This window comes from Apodemus sylvaticus, chromosome 15 (assembly GCF_947179515.1).
Source record: "Apodemus sylvaticus chromosome 15, mApoSyl1.1, whole genome shotgun sequence".
NCBI lineage: Eukaryota > Metazoa > Chordata > Mammalia > Rodentia > Muridae > Apodemus > Apodemus sylvaticus.
The window spans coordinates 24385463-24409619 of NC_067486.1; the positions used below are offsets into that span (position 1 = coordinate 24385463).

Here is a 24157-nt window from a genome sequence, read left to right on the forward strand (position 1 = left end):
AATTGCTCAGAGGAAACATTGGATGCAAAGGGGATTTTGGCAAAACCAACCCAACAGGATTTCTACTGAAATCAGCCTGGAATGATTAGATGTTGTCTGCAGGGCAGGGTGACCAAGGGAGTGAATAAAAAGACACTGAGGGTGATCTGCACAAAGAGAGACTCAAGCTAAGACAACCCCTGACAATAAAGTGAAAGCATAAGTCCAGGGAAGGGAATCTAGCTAAAGTTTGGTAAAGCAAAGAATCTTTGGACCGAATCCAAATCTAAAAGTTGACAAAGTTAGACAAAGAGCTTGTAGAGGATTTGCATAAAAAATGGAGATTTAAGGGTATAAAGAACTGAAAGTTCACCCCAGCTAAGTGCTAAAAGTCCTCTGTAGAGAAAGTTTGCAAAGAAAATGTGGACCCACAGGGCATGTGGATGTGCATTCCCAACAACAACAACAATAATGGGAACAGTTCAAAGAGTGACAAGATTTGCATCTCAAAGGGCAAATCAAGAAACTTAAAGGAACATGGATTATCGATCATGGAGGTTCTTGGGCCTTGGTCTGGGTGGTCTGTATGTTGCTCTAGCTTAAGGTCAAGTATATCTATAAAACCATAGTTGGCAAGTGTTTTCTGTACGGGAGTAGATAGTAAAAGCCTGAGGATTTGGGAGCCATGGAGTCATTGTGTAACTATGTAACTCTTCCTTGTAACACAAAAGCACTTTCATAGGCTGAATGTAAATGACCAAACATCCTTTTGATCCAATGTAATTTTATTACTACCAAAATTTTTACTGTATTGTCATATGACATAATATAAGATTCTTTTGATAAAAAACAAAACAAAACAAAACATAGCAAAACAACTCAATATGAGAAAGTTCCTTTAGTCTGGATTTTTTTTTTATACTAGTAATTGCTGGAAGACTTTGGTGTGCTAAATATCTGTGAGGTCTTTATTTGTTTAGTTTTCATTGGTTTATGGTGTCTGTAGGGAGATCAAACCTAGGGTTTTACTTACACTAGACAAGTGCCTTGCCAAAGCAGAAACTGGGCATCCAGTTTCTTAGCACCATATTGAACTAATAAAATAATTTAGAAACAGACCTAGAATGAAGTTTAAAGATGATTTTTAGTTATTTTAGAGAGAAACAAGGCAGACAGCCAAAAGTCTCAGCCAATGTCAGTAGGAGATGTACCAAATGATAAAGGGAAGCCATACTTTTGCAATGGAGCCCGAACACAGACTCATGGTGAAAGGGCAGAAAAGCAGGATGCTCTTCGAAGAAAGGGTGAGAGGGTCTATAGCATCAGGAACTTAGTGTTCATGGTTTGGCCAATATCCATAAGAAGGGAACAGATTCAGGAAAAAGATAAATTCGCATTTTTTGAGTTAGGAATCACAAAAGTAGATAGTCTTCACAATGCCACCCAATGAATTATTGCAAGCAGTTGTGTCAGGACCACACGTTTTGTGAAAGGGTAGGTACAGGATTTTTCATTAAAGATAATTCGTTCTCTTTGCTCCATAGCATGTCTTTAGATGAATCAGATTTCCTGGGGCATTGAGTTGGATTCCTTGGCAAATGATTGATAGGCCTAGCTGGATTAACTGTTAAAAAGGAGGGGACAGGAGTATGTAATGTTTTGAGTGTGGTAGAATGTCAGATCTCCGATTATGGCTGGAGAGATAGACAGAGCTTCAACTCTATTTTCTCAACCAGGAAGAAGCAGGTTAGTCTTAAGAGGCCTCAACAAATCTCTGACTCTTCCACCACACACACATGGTAACTTAAACGTAAGGGGAAATGTGTGAAACTTTCATGTAGTATTACCTGAAAACAAGATAGGTGGGATGCATCCCACTGGACTATACCAGCTAATATCTATGCTGCTATCTAATACAAGTTGGATAGTTTTGAAAGTAACTCTGAAGAGAAAGAGAAGTGTTCACCAAGGATGAAGGGATAGCATTAGAGGGCAGAGAGATGCTTCTCATTGTCTCTGAAACATGCTAAGAAATTTGAAAACTGAAATCATGAGTTAGAAGATTACAGGTTTTAGTATATTACTGAGACATGTGTGGTGACAATGAAATCTCTGAGCCCAATCCCAAAGTGATAGTTTGGTATACAGCTCAATGGTTAAGAGCACCCATGCTGTTGCAGAGGACCCAAATTTGGTTCCTAGCACTTTCAGGAATCTGAGAGCTGCATATAGATGGCATGCAATCAGACAGGCAGGCAAAACAGTCATATGCATAAAATAAAAATAAAGCTTAAAGCTATATAATTGTCAATTTTTTTATATTAGGTTTTCTGAAAGATATGAGGAGTAATTTTTATAAGTTTTTCTGAAGTGTTTGCAGAATCTTTTCCTTTGGGTAGGTTTTTTAATTCTCTTCACTTGTCTAATACTCGATTTCACTTTACAGTATATACAATACATGTGTTTATATGGTGATTGTCCATTTTGCCGTCCACCACAAAGTGATCCATGAGCTTTACATGTATTCACATTCAATGTTAGCATACATAAACTGATAGAGGGTTCACATGTGAACCTTGAAACAATAGGCAGACATAGGATAGGGCTTTGGGCAGCTGGCCACCATTACCATTTATAGCTGCCGGTGGCTTCTTTGTTGTTTCTTAGTGTAGACTCTTGGCTTTCTTTCTGTGCAGTACAGATGAACTGAAAGCAAGAGTCAATAAAATGATGTGTTGTTCACCTGGTCATGGGAATGGACACTGGAAAAAGACATCATTTGGGTAACAACAGTGCCTCTACGATTTGCTTATTCATGTGAATCAGATAATACATGATTTATTAAAGAATAGATGACAATGTTAAAAACATGAACTTTATGGTTTTGAGGCTATGTGATGAGACATTTTTAATTTCTAGAACAATGCCGGATAGACAATTTTACTACTAATTTAGGCTAAACAGTCGGGGGCCTGCAAATGAGGGAACTACAGGTAAACAAATGAGACAAACATATAATTCACACTGCAGGCAGGAGTGCCCTGCAGGAAGCGGCTTGAAGGGTAAACAGGTGAGATGCATCTACAGGACCTTAACAATAAAGGGAGCCTGAGGCTTCATTTGGTAAAAGGTTGAAGTTCTTCTGGGGTTTTTTCACTGTGACTCTGTAATGCATTTTCCAGGCTGAAAGCCTCTTTGGAGTAGCACTTTTGACAACGGACTTCATACTCATTGGTTACATCTCAGTCCTCTTTAGGAATTTCCTTCAGAGGAGAAGGCGTGTCCACTGTTTTTGAGTGGGAGGTAGGGCTGGCTCAGCTGAAGGTTAGATGAGGTTATTACAATTGTCTTCTAGGGCTTCTTTTCTACAAATAAACATTATTAAAATGTTTTCGGTTTAAACTAAGCTTTATTGAAATCCATTAGCTGTTGATTCTTTCAGTGTCTATAATATTTCTTTTCTAGGTTACTGTCCCATCACAACAACTTGAGTGGAGAGATCTTCATTTTCTCCTTCTCCTCCTCCCCTTCTCCTTCCCCTCCCCCCTCCCTCCTCCTCCTCCTCCTTATTCTTATTCTTCTAAAGATTCATTGCTCTGTGTACATTCCCTTTGTAGAACATCAGTGACTGTGTACCAGATAAGGTTATTTTAGATTTCCTAACTATGAGCAAGCTATGTATAATGATGGTTACAAAAATCACAGTGAGTTATTTTCATATTTCTGTGTGATCTGAGGATATCCCCTATAGGATTGCTTAAACACTTTTAATTTTAGCATGCCTGAATATCTTAGTTTTACTGCTGTGAACAAACACTATAACCAAGGCAACTCTTCTGAAAACAAGATTTAATTGGGGCTGGATTACAGCTTCAGAGGATCAGCCCAATATCATCAAGGTGAGAACGTGGCAGTGTCCATGCCGGCATAGTGTAGGAAGAGCTAAGAGTTAGTCATCTTTATCTGAAGACTGCCAGAAGACTTGTTCCCATGTGGTTAGGAGAAGGGTCTCATTGCCCACCCCAAAGTAACACAGTTCGTCCAACAAGGTCACACCTATTCCAATAAGGACACAGCTTCTAATAGCGCCACTTCTTGGGCCCAGCATATTCAAACTATCACAACCAGAAAATGGAGATATAGATGGAAACTGCCTAGTGGATATGGATGGAAACTACACACTAAATACTGTACTGAAGAAGAGGAAAATATCAAGAACGAAAGATTTTATTGGTTTTAAACCCTCCCATGTGTAAGTGTGTGTGTGTGTGTGTGTGTGTGTGTTTGAAAGAGAGAGAGACACACACAGAGAGAGAGAGAGAGAGAGAGAGAGAGAGAGAGAGAGAGAGAGAGAGAGATTAATATGTGTGTTCTGGATCAGTATTTTATTTTATTTTGTATTGTGTATCTTCTTGTTTTTCCCTTTTTTTCTTTTTTTTATTCAATATATTTTTTATTTACATTTCAAATGATTTCCCCTTTTCTGGATCCTACTCCTCGAAAGTCACATGAGCCCCCTTCCCTCCCCCTGTTCTCCCACCCACCCCTTCCCACTTCCCTGTTCTGGTTTTGCCTTATACTGCTCCACTGAGTCTTTCCAGAATCAGAGGCCACTCCTCCGTTCTTCTTCTGACAAATGGGGCCACACCTCATTTGATGTGTGGATTATGTTTGGGGTAATCCAGTTTTCCAGGCTAATATCCACTTATTAGTAAGTGCATACCATGATTGATCTTTTGAAACTGGGTTACCTCACTTAGTATGATGTTTTCGAGCTCCATCCATTTGCCTAAGAATTTCATGAATTCATTGTTACCCTACATTAGATAGAGGGCTAATATCCAATATATACAAAGAGTATCTTCTTCATTTACATTGCAAATGGTAAAACCTTTCCCAATTTCCCCCTCCCAAAAAACCTCCTCCCCAAAGATTCCCTACCCCTCCTCCCACCCCCTTCCTCCATGTATATGCCCCTCTACCCGACACACTCCCACCTCCTCCCCCAACCACCCCTGTCATCCATTTCCATTTGTTGGGGCCTCTATTGAGACTTTACCTGAACAAAGACCACTCTTTCCACTGATGCCCAACAAGGCATTCCTCTGCCACATTTTTGGCTGGAACCATGTGTACCTTGGTTGATGGTTCAGTTCCTGGGAGTCTTGGGGTGTCTGGGTGTCCAAAGTCATTGTTCTTCCCATGGGGCTGTAAACCCCTTCTGCTCCTCCAGACCACCCTCCAGATCCTCCATTGGGGACCCCACTCCCAGTCCAATAGTTGGTTGCTTTTTTCTGCCTCTGTATTTGTAAGGCTCTAACAGGGCCCCTCTGGAGACAGCCATGGCATGCTCTTTTTGGTACATGCTTCTTGTTGTAGTGTTGGGGTTTGGTGACTGTTTACAGGATGAATCCCCAGGTAGGGCAGTCTCTGGATGGCCTTTACTTCAGACTCTGCTCCACACATTGCCTCCCTTATTGGTCCTGTGAGTATTATGTTCCCTTTCTCAGAGGAACCAAAGCACCCTCACTTAAGTCCTTCTTCTTCTTGAGCTTCCTGTTCTGGGTGAATTGCAACTTGTTTATTTTGAGGTTTTGGGTTATCAGTGAGTGCATACCATGTATGTTCTTCTGTGACTGGGTTACCTCGCTCAGGATGACACTTTCTAGTTCCATCCATTTGCCTAAGAATTTCATTAATTCATTGTTTTTAATAGCTGAATAGTATTCCATTGTGTATATATGCCACCGTTTCTCTATCCATTCCTCTGTTGAGGGATATCTTTTGTTATTTTAAGGTCTATAAAATGTGGGTTAATTTTTTTTCTTTTTTCTTCTTTTTCAAAAGAGTTCAGTATAAAACAACCAGAACATTGGGGTTCAAGAGATGGTTTATGAATTGTGAGCTTCGGCTGCCCTTCTAGAAGGCACAGGTTTAATTCCCACCACCCACATGGTGGCTCCCAGGTGTCTTTAACTCCATTTGCAGAAGATTGACTGCCCTTGACTGACCTATGTGGACACTGGACCTGCACATGGTGAAGAGGCACACATGCTTGTAAAAGTGTAGATCACATCAAATGCCTGATTCTCACCTCTGCCTTCTCAACACTAGGAGTAAAACAAGCATTATCATGTGTGGGTATCAAGCTAAGGACCTCATGCTTGAATGCAAGACTTTCATCAAGAGGGCCATCTCTCTATTGCAACTTTTGTTAAAAACATCCAGTCTAGGATATTTTGTTGTAGAAGTTTAAGGAAATGCAGAAGAGCGCCTTGAAGTAGCCCTTCTTCAGCTTCCCATCCAACCTGACTCTTCATGATCATACACAATTCACTCTGGCACTGGAGGGAAACTAAGGTCCACTAAGGTCTGTATGAGCATGTCCATCTGGTAGTATGTACAATGACAATGAGTGCTAGAAATCTATATGTAAAACTGCGGAAATGGGGATTAACTACAGTGAAATGGTTCTCATGCACAAGCAAACATGTAGGAAGGTGATCACTGAAGGGGTGGTGTTCTGTAGCCAAATATTTTTTTGTCCTGTAAATTTTCTGCTCCCTCCCTATCGTCTATTTATTAGCTGTTTGCGAGAACTTACTGAGGAACATATATAGTTCAGAAATAATTTTGATGCAGTAAGGTTGATAATTGAGCCCTTGATAGTTATTTTTTCTTTTAGATTTCTAATAAAGAAAGAACTCAGCATGAAATTTTAATGATGCTATGAAGTGCCAAGAGACATACCCACTTAACCATAGAGATATCAGGAGCCGGTGAAGAGTCTCACGCCTCCAGAGCAGGGAATAGTAATTTACTCTGGGTCTGAACAAACCCAGGATGTAACCATCATTCTGTTCATCCCCTCCAAAGGGCTGTGCTCTTATGACGTCTCAGAGAAAGCTGACTCTTCCCCACTTCTGATGTGTGCAATTGCAATCGGCCTTTATGTGAATAGTTAACAGAGAATTTAAAACATATGAAAATTTGGCTGTTCTTATATCAAGAACAATCACTAATGTGATTATAGAGGAATTGTACATTTTAAGCACAGAGTGGTGTTTTCTGTTGGGTCTCCTTTCCTATTTATATAAACTATTCTTTGAGAGTTACCTGTTCTTACTTCAACTGTTTTTCCGTTATGAACATTTTGATTACAATGTTTAAGGGCAAACCTTAAAATTCTCAAGAATCTTTATATTCTATATGTATGTTTCTGTATGAAACTTCAATTATACTTTATATTTTCTTAGCAAAATCGTGGTAAATGAAAAAATAAAACAAGTATTGGAGTCCTATGTTGAAAAGGACAATTTGTAATTTCTTGAAAAATAAGTAATCTTGTCTCTGTGCCTAAAACACAACTGCCAGTAGCAGATTTATAAAACGTAGTTGTTTCCATGAAAAACAATATATTAGTCCTTCATTAAACTAAGTTAAATTTGAGGGTTTTTTGTTTAAACATGGAAATGCATAGAAAAAGTGTCTTCCTGGTTGCTTGTAGTTTAGGTAAAAATTATTATTGGATTTGTTTAAATGAACTTTCTCCTTCTATGGCCCAATGATTGGCAGGGATTAAAGTAGTATTACTAAAGGGGTTTTAAGCTAAGCTTCTCTTTCTCATGAATAATGCCTGCTCTCTTATTTATTAATGTGTTTTTGACAGGTGTCAGCTTAAAATGTGTATGCACTTCTGTATGAACTATTGAAACTCCCTGTTTAGTGTAAGTGGAGATAGCATGTATATCTTCAACCTACAGAACTATTTTTAAACCATGGCTTATACATGGGTTTAAAGTTACAAACTTGTAATTGAAGAAATCCTTTCAATTTTACATTTGGTTTCTTATATAAAGTAATATGGATTATAGGGAAATTGCAGAGATTTACCCTATACATTACCAGACACATTTAATTATACTTTTCCTAGTATATTATTCCATTTTAATGATTTATCTATATATTTGTGATGATGCAAACAAGGAGGAATAAGACGGCTTCTACATTAATTTTAATCTCTGTTGAAGTAAAGTTGTCCTGTGAACTACATGTATGCATAACTACCTAGTTACCTTGCACCTAACTACAATTTGACTAACTTAGTTTTACTAATATGAAAAATAGCTAATCATTTTTCCCTGATATTAAAGTCATATTTTCACTGTAACGGTGTTCCTACCTACAAAGTGATAAGATTTCTTAGAGCAAGTGTTAATATCAGGTTGCAGTGTCACAGAGTGCCCCATATCAAGCGGGTGACTTTTCCTGGAGCGGCTGCCTGCTGCTGGTGGGAAGGGAATAAAAGACAACATCACATGTAGTTGTTTTGTGAAGACAGCACACACAGTAGTTATGTGAAGACAGTACATGCACACATGCACACGTATTGGTTATGTAAAGACAGCATGTACCCACACACCCATATACCGACACACCCATATACCCACACACCCATATACCCACACACCCACACATGCATAGTGGTTATGTGAAGACAGCACACACTATAATAATGGGGGTAAGAGAAGTAGCTGAGAGTGATCCTGTCCGTAAGGAGAAACTTCACAGCTATGGTTTATCCAATGACTAGGAAAGGCTTGTCCATCCTGCTTTGTCCCTGTCTAAATTTCTACTTGTCATTCTCACCCCCTCTTCCTAGGATTGACCCCATAATTGCCTTATACCAAATAAGCTGGGAATGCTGGGAGATAGGTGTGGATATACTTATAACTCTTTCTATTAAAATATGTCTTCTAGTTTTTGAAGTTTTAGGAAACATAGAAGTGTAGAAATCTGGGTTTGAATGAACAATGTCCTACAGAATTGGAAAGACCAGAACACTTTTAACAAAGGCAAGAGAGTGATTGTCCTGAAGAAATACATTATACTTAAAAAGGACTCTGTGCTTAAAGTGCAGTAGGTTACAATGTAAGCAAGTTGTTTTTATGTAGGCGCTGTTAGATTTTTCAGGGTCTATTGTATTCCATAGAAAAATTCTCATCTAACTATGCATGTAGAATCCTTGCACTTCCTGGAACTATGAATATTTTAAGTCTTGCTGGGTTTACATTGTGGAGATTTTCAGTTTGTCCTAATACTCAATTTAACTGCTATTATTACTTTTTAAATGTTTGACCTAATTATTTAAAATATACAGTATAGCAAGTTGAATATTTTTTTATTTAAAATATTAATTACTTCTAGTATTTTTGTGTGATGGGGGAGGCTATTTTAGTACATTCCTCAGGTCCATTTTTTAACTCAATCTGTAACCCAGGCTGGCATGATTTGTAATCCTCCTGCCTTGGTCTACCTAGAAACTCAGATTATGGCTTGCCTTTTGAGGCCTGGCTAGGAATGTAGAATGAAACACTTCCATGCATTTATCTACAGTGCAACCTTAACTGAGAAGTAGCTCTACCTGTTTCCTGCAGCTTTGCAGAACTCAACACTCCTTCAAGTTTGGTTACCATGCATGAGTGGCAATAATGCAATGGCAGTCAGTAGTGGCACATGGCTTTAATGCTTGTACTTAGGAACCAGAGATAGGAGGATCTCTTTAAATTTGAGACCAGTCCTATCATAGAGTAAGATCCTGTCTCAAAGAAAACAATGACAATGGTTAAAAAAAACAAAAAACAAAACAAACAAACAAAAAAACCCAAAGAAACAGAATCTGTGGCAGCATTGAGTTTCTTGGTCAGCTCAGTCATAGCTAAGATCACTTAGCAGTAGGTGTCCTGAAGGACTAAACCAACAGCTGTAGCTGACATCTCCAAGGAGCTAAGGGTCCTTAGCATCCCTTTGAAAGGAGCTTTCCCGAAGCAGTTCTCCTCCCTAGGGACTTTTTCTTACAGCCACTGACAGCAGATTGTGTAATCTATGCTAATGTAGAAGGCAAACAATATAATAAACATAATTTAACTTCAGTTTTGTAATAGTTTTGCACAAGCTAAATTGCTCGTGATTTGCATCAGAGTTAAGACATTAAGTCTGTATTAAAGGAGTCCACCTGCTCAAGCTCTGGAGCCCTTGTATATCAATTCCCAGCAGAATCTTTCCCTGTTCCCCTTTTGCTAGCTGCATATTCCTCCTGCATGTCCCTGGAAAAGCCAGCAGCTTAACTGTGTTCATCTTACTGAAGTTGAATGATCCATACATTTACAAGTCTTTCACTATACTGCCTTCCATAGGACAGTAAATTTCTTGAGAGATAGACATCAGTAATCTACCTTAACATCTGTGGACATATCTTGCCTTTGAATATCAAAGTTGTCAATTGTTCACATAACAATAAGACATTTCTGTCATCCAATTTATACAATCATACTTGCCTGAAGTTTTTTTTTTTATTTTTTTTAAATTTTATTCAATATATTTTTTATTTACATTTCAAATGATTTCCCCTTTTCTGATCCCCCATTCCCCAAAAGTCACATAAGCCCCCTTCCCTCCCTCTGTTCTCCCACCCATCCCTTCCCACTTCCCTGTTCTGGTTTTGTCTTATACTGCTACACTGAGTCTTCTCAGCACTAGGGGCCACTCCTCCGTTCTTCTTGTACCTCATTTGATGTGTGGATTATGTTTTGGGTATTCAAGTTTTCCAGGCTAATATCCACTTATTAGTGAGTGCATACCATAATTGATCTTTTGAGACTGGGTTACCTCACTTAGTATGATGTTCTCCAACTCCATCCATTTTTCTAAGAATTTCATGAATTCATTGTTTCAAATGGCTGAACAGTACTCCAATGACATTTCTTTCTGAAATGAATCATACTGGATTTAGGCAAAATGTGAACCAAATTATTTCCTTGTTGTTATTAAGAACCAAAGCCTAAGTTTAATTTTTTTGTACTTACTAAGCTAATGTGTGTGTGTGTGTGTGTGTGTGTAATGTGTATAAAATCCTATATACAATATATAGGATAAAATTATTACTCACTATATTATTTCAGAAAATCATATCTTCATTCACTTTTATTGTTAAATATAAACTATAGCTCAAAATATAAATATATAAAAAAGAATTAGGTTTATTTTCTACCTTTGGATCTATGTTTGTTATGAGCATACATACTACAGCCAAATTATACATTAAATAAAGTATGTCAAGAACAGATGTATGGAGAAACAAAATGTGGCATAGACAAAGTGTAGGTCTATTCATCCTTAGAATAGGGCAAAGTGGGGTCATTTGAGGGAAGGAAAGATCATCACGTTAGACAAAAAAAGCCAGATACAGAAAGTCACAGATCCTATGTTATTTCATATGTGGAACCTAGATGTTAAACATGAGGAAAATGCAGGCATGGTGGCTTATGCCTATCATACCACACAAGGAAGAGTGACGCAGGAGCATCCAAGGTTCTGAGGGTGCCTGCGCTATACATCAAAACTCTCTCTAAAAATAAAAGAACACAAAACCGAAAACAAACTAAATAATAAGTAAAGTAAGGAAAGAAAAAGAGGAAACATGTTGAGAGTAAATGAGGTACAAACTGGAGAGCACAAATGCACCATCCTGTGAGTGATGATTCCTGGGAAGGTATGGGAGGGATTCTCTGTGATTCCTGTACCTTACTGAGCATATCTAGCCACAGACATAGGAGGGTATATTGGAGTTACTCCTTTTAATCTAACATGATTATATTTTAGCTGGGTTTTGGGTACCTTGGTATTTGCAATTGCTATGCTATGGTATTCATAGTAGAAAGCATTCTCATTCAGTGTGATGGATAGGTAAGTGTTCAATTACACACTGTATACAACCTGTGTATTGTTTGCTACATTTCACTAGTGGAATAAAACTCTGCCAGATATTTATATGCAACTCAAAAACGTTCCCAAGACCATATGAAAGCTGTCAGACCATGATCTAGGTTAGGCCTGTTTGCCCATCACGCCATGTTGTTTAACTGACTGAAGGCTATTATCTCACTGCAATGGGAGTCTCCATCTGAGTCAGGTGATCATATGGAATGTATATGATCATATGGAATGTGTATGATCATATGGAATGCAACTCACTGCAATGGGAGTCTCCATCTGAGTCAGTTGGTCATATGTAATGTATATGATCATATGTAATGTGTATGATCATATGGAATGTAACTCACTGCAATGGGAGTCTCCATCTGAGTCAGTTGATCATATGGAATGTATATGATCATACGGAATGTAACTCACTGCAATGGGAGTCTCCATCTGAGTCAGCTGATCATATGGAATGTATATCATCATATGTAATGTATATGATCACATGTAATGTATATGATCATATGGAATGTAACTCACTGCAATGGGAGTCTCCATCTGAGTCAGGTGATCATATAGAATGTATATCATCATATGTAATGTATATGATCACATGTAATGTATATGATCATATGGAATGTAACTCACTGCAATGGGAGTCTCCATCTGAGTCAGTTGATCATATGGAATGTATATGATCATATGGAATGTGTATCATCATATGGAATGTAACTCACTGCAATGGGAGTCTCCATCTGAGTCAGCTGATCATATCCATTTCAAACAAAAGCCTGAGAGTTTTGGAGTCTCATTCTTTGTCTATCTTACCCCTAGTACTTGCCATTTGTTTGGACATAACAAGTGGCTAATATCAGTAGCTAATGTCAACAGTTCTCCAGCATTGCAGCAAAATAAAGAAGTTCAGAAGTGATCATAGAGATACAATCAAGTGTATTCTGTCAGTTAGGGACAATGATTCTGTGACGAGGCTGCCTGGAGTTTTCTCTGGACATTAACTTAAGGTCAAGGCTACATGACAGCAAGGCTTTTTCTGCTGCATTCTTTACATGGTAACACCAGGTATAGCCAATGCTTAAAAATAAATTGTTGGAAAGTTGAAACTAAATCCTTTGGTTATATTCTATAATAGCATAGGCAAGACTGATTCTTTAAGTGAGAATGGAGATGCAGTTTGGAAAATCATCAGTCTCACTACAGAGCCATGGCTGATATGAGTGTCCCTGGTTTGCATACATTCAAACCAAGTGAGCCACTAATTTAAGAAATCTATATTTACTAACTCCTTTAGTCCCAATGAGGTAGAACAATAAGAACAACTATTGTTGTTCTTAGTCTGTAGGACAAAGAAATTAAACAACAATAGTTGAATAGAGTGGAATTAGAATTAATTACAAAAAAAGAATGGAGAAATTTGTTTCCAGGGGCATTGCTCTTTGCTACTGAATCTATTTATCTTCTGAAGATAAGGAAAAATACAGAAAATTGTGTTAAAAAATTTAAGCCAATAATCTGCTACACAGAAGTACATAAATTGACATGAATTCTAACCAACACTGATATACTACTATTTAATAGATAGGTGCTATATAGATGACAGATAAATAATAAGTAGATTATAAGTATTGGATGGAAAGATAGTTGGAAACATATGCACATACACAAATATTAAGACATATAGATAAAATATTTGAAATTTGTTGTTTTTTAGATAAATAATTTTTCTCCAACCTTCCTTGAAGCAATATTAGATTCGTTGAACGTTGTATATTTTCATATCCTGTTGAACACTGTGCAATTCCTGGTCCACTGACGTTTGAAAATCTGTATTTGAGATCTGTTTAATTTTTGTGTCTTCCGTGATGCATTCTCAAGCTTTATACCTCGTATGTGACAGAAATCAGGTTATCAACCCCTCCTTAAAATCATCTTTGTGTGTCATTACATAACCTATCATGCTCATTTGCTTACAGTTGTGAGCCTTCACTGCCCTCACATGGGAAAATGCTGTTGTCAGCTTGAGCAGGTTCTCAATGCTACATTTACCAGCCCTTTCCTAGCCCCAGTGCTCTCCAGGAATCTCTTAAATGACAGCCAAGGCTGACCCCCATTGTCCTCTCAGAGTCGCTCAAGAGCATCTCATTCCTGTGTGAATCCAGTTGTTAGCGTTCAGCCTTCATCTCTCAGCTCTGGATAGCGGTCAGATCATCTGTCTTTTTATCCCCTAAGGAGGAACAAAGTTATTTGGATTGCTCTAAAAAACATTCAGGGAGGACTTAATGATAGTCACTTAAAAAACACTCTTACTGTTTCCACACTTTCCCTTTATAACTCTGTAACAGAAAGGTAACTCTGCTAATAGTCTACATATGAAACAAGAGACTGATCAAGAATCATCAATGAACTGTTCGAATCTCCTTCACTTTGGTAACCAGCTCCATTTCAAAAAGATACTGTACATTTATAAGAAATAAATTAATAGAAATAGTTTTTCCCCTTTGGAGATCAAATACACTAGCAAAATGTGCTCTTAAACATCTCCCTGCTTCTGCCTCCTGCTGGAAACTCCCCTGCTGGCCTACTTGGACTGACTGGAGATTCCCAGGCTCATTATTTCTCTGTGGCAGGGAATTTGGAGAACTGATAGGGGAAGATTAAAAGGCCAGCCAAAGTGAATCATCATATTCAAGCATTGTTTCAAACTAGGTGAAAAAGAGTAAATCTCAAAGGAGAAAAGGGAAAATCAAAAGGTAATGATAAGATGGTAACTGGCGGATCACTTCACAGTTCATGAGTAGAACCAGGAGTGTTGTCCTGAAGTTTCCTCACCCGCCTCCTGCCCTTCTCCCGTCCTCCTCTGGTTCCCACTTCCCTTCATCCCTTCTTCCCTTCCTTCTTTCCCTCCTTCAATTTCTCTCAGTTTATCACAGAAGTTTTGTGGAGATAATTTCAGTGATGAATCTGTGTGGGACTGTGGATTTCTTTAATTTCCTCCACTGATGAGGAGGGCATCAAATGTCTAGTATCAAACCCCAATCTTTAATGTCCTTCCCGCTCCCCCACCCTAAGCACCAGATTTAAAGAGGCTCAGACAGCACTGTTCTTCCTCCCTTTGCCCTTGAAAACCTAGAGCCTTCCCACGATTCTTCCTAAAGCTCACATTTATAATCACCAAGACGACCTTCAAACTTTTCTTGTTTCCATGGAATCTATAGAAAGTCTAATGTACTCAGGACCTCCCGTTTACCCATGCAACCCTTATCAAATTCCGGGTCTCCAGAGCCTAGCTTAGATCTTCAGAGATGCAATGCAGGACCATTTTCAACAGAAGAACTCTGCATGCAGGCCTTTTAAATCTCGCAGCTTCTAAACTTTCAGTCGCCCTTTGATGACGTCACACTCAAGCTATTTTTTTCAGTCTTCCTGACATTGGCACTTCCCTTGAGAGATACATTACAGTACACACTGTGCCCATACTTAGATAATCACAAGTTCAGGTATTTGTGAATATTTAGGCTCAGAAGAAGAAAAATGACTAAAAGCAAGGGGTCTTGTCAATGTATGATAAAGCACGTCAGCAAACCCTGCACTGCTCACTTTTCGCGCGCACACCTCTCCTTTGGTGTTAATTTGCTTTGCTTTGGATGGGTTCCTTTGTTCTCTTTTATCTTAGGATTCCAAGACATTCATCAGAAAATGTATCTGATGTGAGAAAGAGGGAAGAGGATGACACTTGTCTTTTGAACACTGAATAAATTTGAACATGAAATCTTACGTTTCTAGAAAGAAAGGTGAAAAGTCTGGGAGAGTACAGTTTTTATGTTCATTCCCCTCCCTCTAGGAGTATGAAATAATAATGATAATAATAATAATAATAATAATAATAAATAACAAGAAAAGAAAAGAAAAGAAAAGTCTGTCCTGAATACTTTGCAAAAAAATCAGAATCTCTTGAAGGAGCTAGGTCACTTTAGTGATTAGCTCAGTAAACATACCTGTAACATACATAAAATGAAAGGTTTTTTGTTATTTTTTAGGTTGTAATTCAATTGTCTTTCTCTCTTCCCTGTCCTCCCTCTACTCCCTCTAATCTTTCTAATTCATGGGCTCTTTCTCCATCAATTGTTACTGCATTCATATACTTATTTGTATATACATACATTACTAACTATAGCCTGTAGAATCCATGTATGTTTACAGGACTTACCATTGGGCACCAGACAATCAATTGGTGTTCTTCCCTAGGCAAGGCTATCTTTCCCATTCTGGGCTTTTCTCAGTTGCCCACAATTCTCTGAAGATTTCAAGCCTCGTGAGCTTTCCCCAGTCCAGTTCTGCCTGTTCATAAGTGTAGTGTCATCCTTATGACACATTAGGAAGAGATATTCATCATACACACATACAGCTATTCTTCCTGTATAATACAGGTTAATCAATAAATTATTCACTGTAGCATCATGACAAATATAAAGTTGAATGATACAAATAAACTACTTCAGTGGACATCACTTTAAACACAAATATTTGTTTCAGGAATGCTTTATTTGACTATGAGGAATTGCAATCATAGGTGGCAAAACTATGTGGAAGTTGTACTACTTTTAATACAATCTCTTTAAATATTTAGTTGGCACAAATGATGTTTTTTTTTTTTTGGCATGGTTGACACATTGCTTTGTCTGAAAGTTTTAATTGAGTATCTCCTAGATTCTCAGCTGAAGTGTGGCTTTCCTGACTGTACAGTAGCCTGAACAAAAGCGGTTAACTAAATGTCCTGCCATATCAGTGATCTCTATTGTCAGGTTGCCATCTATGAGGCTTCACTTCAACTGCTTTAAATCAGATATCTCTGTTTGAAAAACCCTCATTACTAAAAACTCCTCTTATACCAACCTTTTAGGTGGTCCTTTATTTGAACAAGAAAATGAATGTTTGTCACTTTTCAACTTACAGAAACAATTTACTAATTACGGTATCGCCCATATTACATAGGAAACTGCAGACTTCCTTAAGACATACTTTGACTTGTAGATATCAATACTTTGCCTGAAACATAAAGTACATGCAATACATGCCACCATTCCAACATGAGTAAATACACATCACTGTAACCATCTTTATAACATTTTGCATATTGCAGAATCACTAGATATAATCTGAATAGTTGGGATTAGAAATACTGATGTGGGGGAAATGAAAATAGATTTCTAATATAGACAAAAATTAAAAATCTGAGCTTTTTTCCTTTTAAATAATTTCTTCCCTTTTTTTTTTCTCAGTTTCAAAGTCTTTGGCTCTTTCTCGGAGTACTTCATTCTGTGGAATGTAGAAATCCCTCTATGTGAACTTAAATACTGGCTTTGAGGCTTCAAGTGTAAAGTTTGTTTTATTGTTTTTTGTCTGTTTGTTTGCTCTTTTGTTGGTTTTAACATCTATTTAAGAATCTGAATAACTTTCACTAGAATCATTTTGTTGTTTGAATGAATCCCTAATGGATACATTTAAGAAACTTTCCACTATATCATTGTAGCACTATTCATGTAACCTTAACTGATGATATATGAATATAAAAGGTGTACGCAGAGATAAATAATTTTGTGATGAAGTATAGAATTTGGAAGTCTGATAGTGCCAAGACCTCCCACAGATGGAGTTTATGACTGTGCCCACCAGCTTGTCCATGATTTTCTTCTGTGGGGTGATCAGAGGGAATCACTCCAGTGTGATTTGGTCCATCCAACTCTGGGTTAACTGGAGTATTAAACCTTCAGGAAGACGTTGTATGGTCTCCCCTTAGCCTTATGTTTCCATGGTAACATTTTTGTCAGTTACATAATTTATAATACCTCCATTTAAATAAGAAATAGAGCCAACCAAGGACTCAAGTGACTAGGTCAGTTCCATTGATTTCTAGGACTTCACTTTGAATCGCAAATTTAAATGTCAAGTCTGACAAAGAATTCTTTGTCCTGTAAAGCAAAACTGGAATACTTATAGGACTTTATTCCCCCATCAGCATCTAAAGTCTGGTGAATATTTCTTAGCAACAAACACTGTAAAGTGTGCTAAACATTGTATTTCAGTTTTATCTTGCTATCTTTGTAGGATAGCCCAGAAGTATGTATTTATATTTTTCTTCAATTTGGCAATGATACGCATGACCTTGTAAAAGTATAAAAACTTTCCTAGCTTGTTGGCCTATCTGGAACTGATTCAAGTTCTAACTTTTAATGTTTGTTCTCATAATCCCAACATGATTCCAGCTTATGGTGTCTTAAATACTAAATTAAACAATAACAGATGTGTACAAATTTTTCACCTTTTTTTAAACAAGGAGAGAAGAGAGAAGGAGAATTCATGCATGTGAAGAGGACTCTTAATTTTTAAAATACATAAAACTTGAATATTTTTAGCATTTCATAAGTACATGATGTAATACATTTGATTACAATTTGCATCCTAGAGATTCAAGATAAACAGCCACTGTACCAGTGCTTCTGTTAGTGCTGCATAAGTATATTTTGTTAGTGTTCTATAATATCAGAGAGTTTATTCAAGTTTCCTACATAGCCTGTAAAATGAAGAAGTAGTTTTTATTCAGATTGATATAGCTTTTGTAAATTAGCTTGTTTAGTAGAATTGGGAAGACTTCAAAGTAATGAAGCTTTTATTGAATTTTTGTTTTGAAAGCTGTTAACTTGTCCTACTACCTATGCACACCATGTATTTAAAAGCTTATTGATTATTACCTATACCTCTTACAAGAATATATAGCAAGAAGTACACATACACACGCACTCATGCATAAGCACACACACACACATTATATAACTGAGTTATTGTCATGTCTCATCCTAGGTAAGCAAAATTGAGAGAAGTATCTCTTAAGTTTCTGCCTCTCCTTGAACTTTCTTATAACTACAGAAAACATATATTTCTTCTCTTTCTTGTATGTTCTGGGAGGTCCAGCCAATTTTAGACATAGGCATCTGTATAGGAATCTCATAATCATGAGAATGGGTCCCAGTACAAGACATTTTTTCCAGAGTTTTTCTACATTTTGAATATAAAGTGTTTTATCTTATAAGGAAACAATTATAAATTAATTTATTTGTAATAACAGCTGTCTTAGTAGAATTTGAAGGTAGACTGATAAGACAAAATAGGTTTTTAGTATACTGTTAGCAGTAATTTATATTATATAAAACAAAAACATTATTTTTTTTTGGTAAGGTAAAACTCACAGGCTCCTTAGATATAGCATTTTCTTTTGTTTCTGAGACCCATTACTGTGTTGCTTCTACCCAACTGCAAATTTTTCATAACATCCATTGTAGCCAGGCCACGAATTACAACAATTTCAACTACTACAGAAGAAGCTAGATTCTGAAATTGGAGCTGCTCTGATTTTGATAAGCAGCAAAAGTTAAACAGAGCTTTGATGTCAAACTGAAGTTGACATTTGAGTTGAGAAACCTATTCCTTTATTTTTTGACCTCATTAATCATATTTAAACTAGTCATGGCTGTAATAAGGCAGTTCTCCTGGATTACAGAAATGAGGTAATGCCGCTACAGCTCAACATGTATCTTTAATGGACTGTTATCCAAATGCCTAAGTATTTGACTCTGTCAGAAGGGCTTTAATGTCCTTCATTGTGCCAACTCTGTTGCTGTCACCCTTGACAGATCCTAATTGGGATTAATTTAGTTATGGGTGACAGAATAAGCTGAAGCAGTAGCCTGCATTCTGTCGTGGATCCAAACTAGTTATGAGCTTAGCTCTCCTGCTTCAGGCAAAGACTTTGCTGACTCTTCAAGGGACACAGGAGTACTTGCCAATTCTTTCTTTCACTGTCCTGACTTAATATAATCTCTCTCTTTGTAGGGTGACCCAATTAAAAATTATATATTGCAGAGGTATTTGGCATTGTGGTAATAAATATGTGTTCTACAAATTTTAATCACTTGCCAGTCTGTATTAGTCTTTTAATTATTAATAAAGTGAAATCCATTGATTTCCTCCAGTTGTTCGAACATGAGTCTGACCTAATCCTGCCTCGGGCTCGAAGGGTTCTGAGATGAAGAGCAAATCCTTGAGCTAAACATTAATTTTGTGGGATTTAAACATCATTGTGTTTTTATCCCTAAAGGAGCCTACCACTTTGTCCTCTTGATTCTGAATATGCAGAAGCATCAGAAAGTTTGGTCTGTTTCATGTTGTACATACAAAGCAAATTTTAGGCAAGACACACTAAAATATGACCTTCCTTATGTTACTTTTATAAGGGGTTCTCCAAAGTTATAAGTACAGTGAATTTTAACATGAACTTTAATGTAAATTAAAGTACCTTTAACTAATACTGCCTTTTCATATTTTACATGTTGGAAAACACTTTATATAGTTTCAAACCTTGCTGATTACATATTCGGATGTCTTCTTTTTAAATTTTTCTAATGAAATCTCATTTTATATAATTTTCCTTTGTTCATTGATATAATGCCAGTTTAAAAGTCCTCATTTGGTTGATCTATAAAAATTGGTTGATATGTCAGTTTCTCTTCTCAATCTCCTATGACATTCAAAGTTATGCTAGTCAGGATGACATAGAGTTTTTCAAATAAAACTTTTGGAAAAGCAGACATTAGACCTTCAGACAAAATAAGTTAAACGTATTTTGATGACAAGATGACAAGCCACAAGTGTGTAAATACAATTTTATTCTACCTGTACAAATTATTTCTCAAAGACAGAAGAAGAGGCATAAAAAGCACTTCATGGCAATATTATCTATAAATGACTAGGGTTTAATGTACTAGTTAAAATTATACAAATCATTTATAATGACTTCAATATCAAGTTTATGGAATATATCTGTGATGATGACTCCCCATGATGACTGTGATTACTTTACATATTTCAATTTTTTATATTTGGGAAATTTATTATAATCTTTAAATTATCTATAGTGTAATCAAATATCATATGTTATCTTCTATACCTTGATGTACTTCACAAGTGCCACCTATTCAGAATTTAATAGAAACATTTAGTCATGACCCACAATCATGTTTAGAGTTTCTTTCTTTCTTTCTTTCTTTCTTTCTTTCTTTCTTTCTTTCTTTCTTTCTTTCTCTCTCTCTCTCTCTCTCTTTCTTTCTTTCTTTCTTTCTCTTTCTTACTTTCCTTCTTTCTTGCAATATGCTTAGAGAATCTTATATAAGCATCTATGATTTATTCCTATCTAAATTTGACTTAAAAACCTTATAGTTAATGCAAATACTTACAATGAGAACCTGAGACCTGGAATGTTACAAGTGTTTATTTCATAGACAGAGGCAAAATATTAATACTTTTTTTTCAGCTTCAGTCTTGAACCACATAGAGAACCTCATAGCCTTTTTCTAAGCCTAAGTCTCAGGGAATTTGTTTCCAGCACCATAATAGTGTTTCAAAAGCAATTGTGATTATAGTAACTTCAAAGCAGCAAGCATCTGCAATTTAAGATGGGCCAATGGAGGCTGGCATCCGTCTTCCATAAAAAAGCAATCTTGCTTTTCCCTGCTGCCACTTAGAAGGGCTTCCTTAGGGACCTTGTTAGATGCTTTCATGTGAGGACCATTTGACCCACTTCTGATTAGCGTGCAGGTTTTCACCATAGTGGCTTCTGGGAGGGAGAGGCTGTTGGCTGGTCGCCTCCCTCTTCTTGAAGTGAAAGAAAATCCTCAGTGGAATATATTAAGGATAATAAAGGAAAGAAGAAACATCAGTTAAAAGATGTGCAAAGCATGGGACCTCTATTAAAAACCCCAATGAAAACATGTATCGATGCAGAGCATTGTGAAGACAAGAGAGCCAACTTCCTGGCTTTCCATTAGTGCTCCGTGGAGTTTTGCTTTCCTGTTTGTTTCTTTCTTTTTGCTTTTCACAGCATTTTAGAAATAGGCCTTTTCAAAGATTCAAGAGAAAATTACTAGCTCATTTTATGTTGGTCTTATCTGCTTTTTATCCTGAATAACCCTTTATATCAATCTCTCTCTAATTATCTTTCTTAAATACTGGGTTATTAATACTTTCAATGTGTCACTGTAACTTTTACAGGCTTACATGTGGAAGTAGATTGTCTCGTGCTGCAATCTAATTTTTTCTGTCTTGCAGCCTTCTGTCTCCATGTAAGGCTCCCACAGTCTAATTTTCCATTAACATAGGTTGACTTTAATATAATTGAGCATATATCATGGTGAATTCCATCCATGGTGTTCAAGAAAACTTTTCATTCTTTCTACTTTATTTCTTTAAAAACCACAGCTGTTGCTAGGATAACAAAAATGATATTGAATAACTGCTAAAGCTTTTACTTTCCCGGAGGGGTGAGGACCAGCAGGTAGCATAGCCCCACTCCCAAACCAGATGTTACTTTATTAAAAATTGAACGTTTTGGAGGGAGGAGGAGGAGATTTATGCTTTAGATTGTAAGTAGGAATTTGAAATAGTGAAAATATGAGTTGGGCAGGTTCAGCATTGAGATACAAGCTTTGTGGCCATTTATGACTAGTATTTACTTAAATCAAAATTTATGTGTCTGGACTCATAAAATGCCTAAACACAATTTAGATATAAATAATGGCCACATTCAGTGATGAATTCGACAAGTGTTTTGTTTGTTAGTTGGTTAGGAAGGTAGGTTGGTAGTTGGAAGCTCTTGTTTGCTTATTTAGTCTTTGGGTACAAAGGCACCTGCTTATGATTGTGTAGCATCTAAATGTAATACACTATAACACATTGCTTTTTCTGTGACTGTATAGATGATAATGATGAGTAGATTATTCAATTATTACTGGCATTTTAAAGAAATTGAGCCTGTGATACATGATCACTTAACTACTATTAGTTTGTGCCATTTTAAGGTGTGTGCTTTATATCTTAGATAGATTTTTTTATGGTACTTTAAAGGCATCAAATATGCTTTTACTTTCTAGGAGATTCATAATTCATAACTCTAAAAGATACTAATTTTTGGTAATTTATTTATTTGGTCTTTATCTTCAATTTAATTTAGAAAATACACTACAATTTTAAATCACCAATAAATCATTCTTTAATAATTCAGTGCATTTGAGACATAAATGACTAATGCTTTCAAATCTAGCAAAACAGTTTTAAAATTAAACCCGAGACTCTTAAAGAGAAATGTGTCAAATGTTTTTATTTTAACTCATCCATTCCCTCATTACAAATCTTAATTTTTTTCCTCATTTGTTATCAGACTTACCTTGAGGGACTTGCTTCTGTTTTCACATCTTGGTTAGATGAGAATTTTTACGTAGAAAAAATTGAAACATAAATTGGAAGTGAAGACTATACATTCTTATATTCATTTTATGGCCACTTAATCCTAAGGTTTTTTATTTTTTATTTAATCAGATTGTTCATAGCTTCCTAATTAACTTATGACTACAATATCCTAACAAAAACCAGATTACACTTAATACTAACCTTCCAAATTACTGGGGACTTGACTTGTATGATTGCTTCAGTTGCATCTAGATACTATTGGGGGCAATTGTATAGATGCATTGATCTTCAGTTTCTTGTACTTATCTCTTGGGCATCTTTCTATGATAGTTTCTGCTTTTCCTACAGTCCCAAATACCTTTAGACATGACCATCTTATTAGATTTGGCTGTAGGTAGACAACTAATGTTGATGGCATCAGTTATGTAACTCTATCAACATCCAATGAGGATAAAGAGTTTAAATCTTACAAGTAGTCAACAAATTCACATTACTATTTTTCCTTTATCTTCTAATAATAATGAATATTATTAGGCAAACCAAGAGGTATGCTTATTTGGCCAAGTTGTTGCATGATAGCATAAATCTTTGAAATCAAATATTATTAATTTTCCTCTGAGTAACAATTGGTGAATTTGTCTTTGGAATTCTACAAGAAAGGTAATGCATATAAAAAAGCTACAACATGGTTAGATTCAATTAAGTATATGTAAAAATGCACTGGTTTCAGGCAGGGCATGGAGGCAAGTACCTTTAATTCCAGTACTCAGAGGAAGAGTCAAGTAGATCTCTGTAACTTTGAGGTTAATTAATCTGGTTTGAATAGGGAATTCCAGGCCACATATTAATCCCCTGCCTTAAATGAATATCTGTTTGTGTGTGTCTCTTTGTGTATGTGTGTACGTGAGTGTGCATGCTCCTGTGTGGGTGTACGTGTGTATGAGTGTGTGTAACATGGGTTTCAAATATTTAGAATATTTAATAGTGTCATATATGGATATATCAGAATCAATTTGTATGGGCAGTATCCATTTTCTTGACAGACTCTAGTTACTCAAATATTGTCACAGAAATAACTCACAGGATATCTAGGGGGAGAAAGACT

The 24157-nt window shown here is 36.6% G+C and overlaps 1 protein-coding gene across 5 annotated transcripts in view; it reads left to right on the forward strand.

Moving 5' to 3' along the window:
• The window catches only part of Robo2 (roundabout guidance receptor 2), a 506393-nt gene that overhangs the window by 268317 nt on the left and 213919 nt on the right, over nt 1-24157 (forward strand). The gene's annotated exons all lie outside the window — the stretch shown is intronic.